This window comes from Mus caroli, chromosome 4 (assembly GCF_900094665.2).
Source record: "Mus caroli chromosome 4, CAROLI_EIJ_v1.1, whole genome shotgun sequence".
Taxonomy (NCBI): Eukaryota; Metazoa; Chordata; class Mammalia; order Rodentia; family Muridae; genus Mus; species Mus caroli.
The window spans coordinates 21,307,274-21,315,355 of NC_034573.1; the positions used below are offsets into that span (position 1 = coordinate 21,307,274).

At 36.6% G+C, this 8,082-nt stretch overlaps 1 long non-coding RNA gene across 1 annotated transcript; it reads right to left on the bottom strand.

Annotated features, from left to right (window-relative positions):
• Positions 1-1,341: 1,341 nt before the first annotated feature.
• LOC115030853 lies at positions 1,342-6,786 on the bottom strand. The gene is made up of 4 exons (XR_003836417.1): positions 6,758-6,786; positions 5,823-6,170; positions 4,339-4,675; positions 1,342-3,012 (listed from the first exon to the last, which is right to left on the bottom strand). It is a non-coding gene; the product is annotated as an uncharacterized LOC115030853 (long non-coding RNA).
• Positions 6,787-8,082: the final 1,296 nt, after the last annotated feature.

Consider the following 8,082-nt stretch of genomic DNA (forward strand, 5'->3'; position numbering starts at 1 on the left):
TTTATTATAGAACTTGAGTGTTTTTGTTATAAAGTCTGGAAAGTCCAATAACATATCAGCTTTAAATTGAATTCTTAAAAATTTGGCAGCACACAGGACCAAGAAACTGCTCAGATATTTGCATGACAAAGGAAAATAGATATGCCAACTGAAGAATAGTAGGCGCTCACTTTAGCCTCACATTGATTTAAGTCACATCCTTCCAAAAGTTCATAATGCTCATTAAGAGTTCTCATTCACCTCCTGAAAGCTAATGAAATCACACTGCTTATATTCTACAATGTTCATTATACTTCTATGCAAACTGCATCTATGATATGTACTCACTCCACTTGAAGGCCCACATGACTTCAATGAATAACAAAGATACTTAAGTTTCTTCCCTCGTGCTTAGGATTGATGTTCTGACAAATGTAAAAGTATCTTTTATTCACCTGATTAAATTGTCATCTCAGGCTTACTAATGAATAAACTCACCTCTTCTAGTTCCTTCTGATCTCTGGCTGCCTGGTTCAACTCAGCCTGGCTCAAACACTACTCTCCAAGATGACTGATTTATTCTGGCTTCTCCCAACTTCTCACTTAATTTATCATCTCAGTCTCAAATTAATTTTGTCAATTGGCTATAATCTTCTGGCTCCTTCTCATTGTCTGGCTCATTCTGTCTTTGCTGACCTGCATTTAGCTACACAAACTCATGAATGAAGAAAACTCTACTGCACTGCCTAAACTCATCTGAACTTCAGTCTGAAGGGGCCTCTAACAATACATTCATTTCAAAAACCACTGCCTCCTTTTATAGAATAATAAAACCTAAATCATTTGTAATTAAAAGTGTGTACTCAGGGCATGTCAGTATTCCAGACAGATCATAATGTAATCTAGGGTTTGTCTACATTTCAGCAGGACTACATAGATGTAGAAGGTCTTTGAATGTCAGCTGCTGCCAGAACAGCAATGTTGCTAGATTAAATTTCCTGTACAGACAAACTGCAAAGTTTAACACTTCTCTTTATTTCAGAACCATGATAATGTGATTAATTATCTAGTTTTTACACATTATCTCCTCAGAGATCATATGGAATTGAACTGATTCCATAAACGAATGAGACTATTGAAAGACTGTATTTCTGTTACCTCTAAAATTCAGAGTTGGTGTGTAAGTTTTATCATATTATGGCTTACACATTTAAGAATACATTTCTGAAAAATGAAATAAAAATAATCTGGATACACTATTATTTTTAACATACATAGTAAAGTTATTAAAATAAGATTTAATTATAATTTTTCAAGTACTCTGATTATTATTTTCATAACAATTCAAAGGATGGTGGATAAAATATTCTGTTCCTGTTACTGCATTGCACTGAGATTCTTTTCGATGGAAGTAAGGCATCCTCAACAACCACATTCTCATTAAACACAGGACTTCACGTAAGTTTCCTAGTCATAAATTTGATCAAATATTGTGACTATGAAAGGCTTTAGCTTTATTGTATAATGTCATATTCTTAAATTCATTTTTATTATTAGTGTTTTCGATCATTTACTGATTTTTTTCTCTAATGCATTACAACCTGACAACAATTTTGTTTCCTTTAACTTCCCATTGCCTCCCCTCCCCTTTCCCCAGATCTACTCTTCCGTTTCTTTTCAGGAAGGAGAAGGCCTCCCAGGGCTTTCAACAGAACATGGTAGAGCAAGTTACAGTAAGACTATGCACAAACCCTGAAATCAAGTCTGCATGTGGCAATCCAGGAGGAGGAAAAGTTTGCAAGAACAGGCAAAAGAGTCAGGAACATTACCACTGGTAGGAGTCCCTTAAGGAGACCAAGCTACACAACCAAAATATATATGCAGAGGACAAAACACAGTCCAATGTAGGCTTTAGTCTTTATCAGCCCCTGTGAGCCCTTCTTAGTTGATTCTGTGGGTTGTGTTCTTCTGGTATCTTTGACCCTTCTGGCACCTACAATGCTTCCTCCTCACGTTCCATGAGGTTCCTGGAATTCTGCCAATGGTTAGCTGTTGGTTTCTGTATCTGCTCCAGTTACTTGCTGGATAAAGTCTCTCTGATAACTATTATATGAGTGATCTATGGGTGTAGTAGAATCTCATTGGGAGTCATTTCATTGACTTAGCTTGTTCTTGTTTTTTTGGTTTTTGTTTGTTTGTTTGTTTGTTTGTTTGTTTTCCTAGTCATGTTTGGTTCTATCCTCGATTGTAGGATTTTTAAAGTTATAACTTTCATACTTGTTGGATTCGCATATTCATGGTTTTCAGTTTATTTTTAAACATACATCATGACATTATAATTTTTGGAGAAAATATATAAATGTAGGTAGACATTCTTAAAAAGCATTTTGCATAAGTGTGTGCTGTCTGCTTAAAATGCTAATTGTTCTGTTTGCTGCTCTTCCCTCCTTTTCTTCCTCATATACCTTCCTATAAATGGTTAGTGTGTGGATTTGCGTGTATTCCACCCATCTTAGTAGATACAACATTTTAAACCACAGAAAATGAAACTTACTTCTTCAAAACCTATAGGGTTTGTGGAGAGTCATTAGAATGTCAAAAACTTTCAGCAGAATTAGAATAAGTACACAAGTTCTTGTGCATCTGGTTTACCATTGTGTACTCCTTGCTGACTCCTACTGCAACAAATTACCTCTATTTCTAGGGGCTGGATATAATCGAAAGTTAGCATTTTACAGTCTTGAGGATTAGCAGTCCACAATAGCTCTAACGAGGCAGCAAAGGAAATGCTAGTGGAATGTTTCCCTCTAAAATCTTTAGGAATATGTTTCAGTTTTTGGTGGGGTTCTGCTACTTCCTCTTCATTCAGAAAGCCAGCAGTGGAGCATCATTTTCTGTTTCCCAAGTCTCTTCTAATCATAGAATTTTTTTTAATGATGATGAAACAAATTTTGTACTATAGAGAGTGACACTTCCCATGCTGTCAATGTTTCAGAGTTCTGGAATATGTCTATGTTTTATCCTGCAAGCACACTTAATGAGAAACAAGTTAAATTAATGATTAATTTACATTTAAATAGCCACAATCAAACTGTACCAAAAATAATTTTATGAGAATGTTGGATCGTACATAATTTATGTCTGTTATTAATTCTAATTTTGCAAGTTCTTCAACTAGAGGAAATTAAGTAATATATTTTATATGTATTATGCCATTTGTGCACATGTTTTTATAGGTTAACTAATTTTATACTTGAGTCTATCTTATTTCTTATTTCTCTTAAAAAAAAAAGTGTAAATTATGCTGGGGCTGGATGTGTACCATCAAGCATTTGAAACCATTCATTGTAAGTATTTTGAGCCTGTGCTATTACAATGAACTTGGAAGTGACTCTTCTTTCATTATAAGGGAATGACTGCCCTCTAGTGGTTTCTAGATTTTGGTAAATACAAGGAACACAATGTTATTTTCAATTTACTCAAAAACTGTAAATTAAAGAGAAAAATTTCTAATTATTCTAAATATTAGAATAAAGCACACATACTATTGTGAAATATATCCAAAATATCTCCACTATAAATAACATTAACTTTTTTATTAGTAAACCTGTAATATTTATTAATCCTTAAACTGAAAATGCTAGGCTTCATGTCTTGTATCATTCATTAGTACACTCTACTAATATAAAGATTGATTACTGAAAGGTGATTATTTACTCTGGCCTAAGTGAGGTGAAATTCATTTCAAACATGTTAACTTGATTAAGTCTATTTTATGTTTTATTTTTTTCTTAAGCCACCAGGTTTGATATTTTAAATTGCTCTCAAAATGATGAAATATAACATGGAGATAATTTTATGAGTAGACATAAATAATTAGAAAGTGTCACTAATTTAGCCTGAGTGTGGTGGCTTGCTCATATCCTACCAGCAGAATAATTGCAAGTTTGAAGTCACCTGTGCTGTTACAAATAAAATAATACACATTTTAAAATAAATGAATACAATAATTTTAATTTTAGTTTATTTTGTTCAACTTATATTAACATAGTGATATTTTTTATGAAAAAGAGGTGAATTTGAACTTAAATTTAAATTTTAATTCATAAGGTAATTTCAAAAGTATTTGAAAAAAACATCTCATCCAATGATGTTTAAAAAAATAAGATGAAAGTGTGAGAATTTATGATATTTTTATTTTCTTACACTGTATGGACTCAGTATATTTGAAAAAACTATATGAATGGGAGTTTTACAAACTTTTAAGTATTTTTCTTAATCATATACATAAAATATATTGAAAGGAATAGCAATCTTACAATAATTGTGTCTGTTATTAAATATTTACCCAATATTTACCTTTTTAACAAGGATGAGAACCTCTAAACTTTGTAATCTTGGAGTTCTCTACTCTGCTTGCAGACTGCACCCCAGTCAGAAAAGATTTCTGTAATTCAACTGCTCAGAGTCTCCACTACAAGCTACTATTTACTGCTTTTGATTCTGTTGGTCGGGACACTCAAGGATCTGGGTTTCTTCTTATGAACAGATGCTCTATTCTTCTTGCAGAAAATGTTGCAATTCAGAAAAGCCTATCATACAACAAGAGGTTGTCTTCATCTGCTGAGTCTTTCCTTTGCTGTGCAGAAGTTTCTAAATTTCATGCAATCCCATTCATGAGTCATTGGAATTATTTCTGGTTTTGAAAAGAACAAAACAAAAACAAAAACAAAAAAGCAAAGTAAATAAAGCATGCCTACACCTATACTTTGAAGTATGTTAAAATTTTCATGTCTTTTGTTTAAAATCTTTGACCCAAAGGCCCCCCATACCTCACTCCCCCATACCTCACTTCCAGAAACTGAATATTTCCATTCATTCTCCTAGCCCTCTGGATTTCTCTCCTGTTTCCCACCCCATACACAATCCCGCCCCAATTTTCCCCTCCTGCTCTCCTCTCCCACAAGTTTGTTCCTGCTTCTGCCTCTCATGGTTATTTCGTTCCCCCTCCTAAGTGGGATTGCAACATTCTCACTTGGGTCTTCCTTCTAATTAATCTTAATGGTGTGTGGGTTGTATCCTAGGTAGTGTCTACTTTTTGGTTAATATCCACTTATCAGTGAGTAATTAGCATGCATGTCCTTTTGTGTCTGGGTTACCTCCTCAGGATGATATTTTCTAGTTCTATCCATTGGCTTGCAAAATTTATAAAGCTTTCATTTTTAATAGCTGAATCGCATTTCATTGTGTAAATGAACCACATTTTCTGTATCCATACTTTCAGTTGAGGGACATTTGGGTTGTTTCCAGCTTCTGGCTATTGTGAATAAAGCTATTATGAACATAGTGGAGCTGGTGTCCTGGTGGTATGCTTTCGGTATGGAGCTTCTTTTGGGTATATGCCCACAGTGGTATAGCTGGGTCTTCAGAGAGAACTATTTCCAATTTTCTGATTCATCGCCCGATTGATTTCCACTTAGAGACTTCCAGTATTCCATGGGGATGACCTTATCTTAAATGCCCAAAGGTGAAGAAAGGGAACCTGACTAGACCACCTCCAGTAGAGAGACAGGGTCCCAATTTGAGGGATGAGGTTACCAATCCACCATCAAAATTTCTGACTCAAAATTGTTCTTATCTAAAAGAAATGCAGAGACAAAAAATGGAGCAGAGACTGGAGGAAAAGTTGTTCAGTGACCAGCTCTACTTGGGATCCATCCCATGTGTGTTCACCAAACCCTGACACTATTACTGATGTCATGTTGTGATTACAAACAGGAACCTAGAATGGCTATTCTAAGAGGCCCTACCAGCTGCTCTCTGAGAAATAATCAGATACTTACAGCCAACCATTGGAGTGGAGATCTCTATGGAAGAGTAAAGGGAAGGATTGAAGTAGCTGAAGAGGATGCAACCCCACAGGAAGACCAATAGTGTGAACTAATCCGGACCCAGAGCTCCCATAGGCTGAACCACCAAACAAAGAGCATATACAGGTTGGTTTGAGGCCCTTGTACATATGTAGAAGAGGACTGCCTTGCATGGCCTCAGTTGGAGAGGATGTCTCTAATGTAGAGATTTGAGGCACCAGGGAAGGGCACCTGGGGCATGGGCGAGCACCCTCTCAAAGGAAAAGGGGAGGGGGGATTGGGGTGAGAAACTTCCAGGGAGGACTGGAACAGGTGCAATGTCTAGAAGGTAAAAAGTAAAATAATCAATTTAAAAACTCTTTGATCCATTCTGAACTGAGTTTTTATATAGAGTGGAAGATAAAAGTTTATTATTTATAGATGATATGTTTTTATACATTAAACACTACATCAAAAAGCTTCTCCAGCTTATAAATACCATCATCAAAATAGCAGGATACAAAAAAACCACCCACAGAATTCAACTTCTTCCCTATATACAAGGGACAAATATACTGAAAAGAAAATCAAGAAGACATTACCTTTCACAATAGTGTAAAATATACCTTGTGATAACTGTAAAACTCTAAGACTTTAAGGTGAAAAATTGAAGAAGACATCAGAAGGTGAAAAGGTCACCCATGATTATGGAAAAACAGGATGAATATTGCAAAATAGTCATTTTACCCAAAACAATTTATGGATTCTTTGTAATCCTCACCATAATTCTAACACAGTTCTTACAGAATTAGGAAAAACAGTCTTATATTTCATATATGTGTGTATTAGTTAGGGTTTTACTGCTGTGAAAAGACACCTTGACCAAGGCAAGTCTTATAAAAAACAACATTTAATTGGGACTGGCTTACAGGTTCAGAGGTTCAGTCCATTATCATCAAGGTGGGAGCATGTCAGTATCCAGGCAGGCATGGCACAGGAGGAGCTGAGAGTTCTATGTCTTCATCCAAAGGCTGCTGGTGGAAGACTGACTTCCAGGCAACTAGGGTGAGGATCTTATACCCACACCCACAGTGATACACCCATTCCAACCAGGTCACACTTATTCCAACAAGGCCACACCTTCAGATGGTTCCACTCCCTGATCCAAGGATATACAAACTGAAAGTGGAAAATTACTGGCCACCTGAACTCTTCACCCCAGAGTCCACCTGAACTCTTCACCCCAGAGTCTACCTGAACTCTTCAACCCAGAGTTCAACCCCTCCCAACTGAGGACTGTGCCAGGAACATTTTTGAGATAAGGGTTTCCTGGAACAAACCTCAGAATGTTCCAATAGATCGGGTACATTGCCAAATATAGGACACGACCCCATGGTTACGTAAAACTCCCTTGGCAAAAACCCTTGTACTTTCCCTGCCCCGCTTCCCCCCTTGGTATTTTCCTATATAAGCCTGTAAAAATTTTGAGCCATCTTCGATCCTCCTCTACACCATGCTTGGTGTATGAGTTTCGACCCCAGAGCTCTGGTCCATGTGCTTTCTTGTTGTGGCTTTATTAAATCTTCCTTCCTATATTCTGAGTTTGGTCTCAGTGTCTTCTTGGGTTCGCGGCTGTCCCGAGGCTTGAGTGAGGGTCTCCCTCCGGGGGTCTTTCAAAATCATCACAATGTGTTTCAATTAAAATAACCACAGAGGTTGGGTAGCTGGTAAGGGACCAGGACATGGACTATTTTCAAAGGTAGAGGAAATTAAATATAGTGTTATAATACTATTGAAGAGGAAAGTAGACTTGGACAATTAAGTTGGGAGTACGATTAAAGGGCAAGATACAGGAGGAAATATGTGAAAGAAAAAGAACACAAAAGTCCTTTTGAAAAGACAAATGAAAACCTTGAATGCTAGTCAGTAGGACTGAGAGGTAGTTTACATGGTACCAGAATGTTGCAGTTCCCAACTAAACCACACTCAAATTGTCCTGGAGGCAGCAGTGACTGTGGTGACTGCTGCTGTGCACATTGCATGTTCTTTGCTACATGCCCCACCAGTGTTCTTGCTTTCTGAATGAAAGATACACACACACACACACACACACACACACACACACACACAGAGCCATTTATTTTAATATGCCTTAAACAGCTCAATGGTTGGGGCACTCCCAAACCTCCATGCGGAAAACACACTCCCTTCCAATATTTCTGAGTTATTACTTACTAAAATCTATATGCATATT